This window comes from Cynoglossus semilaevis, chromosome Z, assembly GCF_000523025.1.
Source record: "Cynoglossus semilaevis isolate Cse_v1.0 chromosome Z, Cse_v1.0, whole genome shotgun sequence".
NCBI classification, from domain to species: Eukaryota; Metazoa; Chordata; class Actinopteri; order Pleuronectiformes; family Cynoglossidae; genus Cynoglossus; species Cynoglossus semilaevis.
Genome location: NC_024328.1, coordinates 14,944,158 through 14,945,157, shown reverse-complemented (window position 1 = coordinate 14,945,157; position 1,000 = coordinate 14,944,158). Strand labels below are relative to the sequence as shown.

Here is a 1,000-nt window from a genome sequence, read left to right as displayed (position 1 = left end):
GGGGGTGAGGAAGGGGGAGTTAAGGGGTTTTGTTCTGAAGGATGAGGGATGAGTGTGTGTGTTGAGGGTGGGGGTCCGATCAGGGGTGAGGGAGGGGGGAGCAGGAGGGGTGCTGTTAATGCAGGTGTTACGCAGTGACAAAAAGTTGTATTTGGTGAAACTCCTCGCTCCACTTTTTCCTCATGTTTTAAATTCGTCTCCACGTGAAGTTTCTCACAAACACATTTCTGATGGGGGGGAGAAATGGGGGGGCGGGGGCGGGGGTGTACTGACAAAGGCACTGACAAGTGCGACAGAGGCTGATGGAGGGCGGTGGAGGAGTGGGCAGTGGGGCAAAGAGGTGTCTTTAACTGTCGGACGGCTGTTGAGAAAGAAAAAAAAAACTCGAAAAATATTTTCTTTTTTTTTTTTTATTTGAGACTTAAAAGAAAAGAATAATAATTCAAAGGAACCAAATATCCCTAGTGGCACCTCCTGTGGCAGCTTGTAGTAACTGCAAAGACTCAAACTGTTATTATTATTATTAATACGTTTTTAATCTTTTTAATTTATTTACCTTTATCTGTGACGTACAAAAGTTTTCTATGATATGAAAAATAATATAAATTATAAATATAAATTTCTGTTTCTTCACAAAACTAAATTATGAATTTAACATTTCAACATCAACATTTTATTTTTTATTGATCAAACTTTTCAAAGTCCGTTTTTTTTTTTTTCTTTCTTTCTTCTCCGCCCCCGGGTTCTCTGGGCTCATGACACTTCAGTTCTCGGTCCAAAGGTGGCGCTTTCAGCCACTCCCCGTGCTCCCCGTCCAATCATAACGTCCAGATGAGTTTCCACCACGGAGACATCCAGGGACCGAGGCTGAGATGTGGACTCCAGCCATCCATACGAGTTCCCGATTAGAGCGCCTCACCGGAGCTTTAGAGTCCGCCGTGGTTCAGACAATGGAGAGTGGAGAGGGACGAACGGGGGAGGGAGGGAACGGGGGACGGAC

At 44.7% G+C, this 1,000-nt stretch overlaps 1 protein-coding gene across 1 annotated transcript in view; it reads left to right on the top strand.

The window, feature by feature from the left end:
- The window catches only part of LOC103398118 (RNA-binding protein Musashi homolog 1-like), a 17,085-nt gene that overhangs the window by 9,818 nt on the left and 6,267 nt on the right, over nucleotides 1–1,000 (top strand). The window lies entirely within an intron of this gene.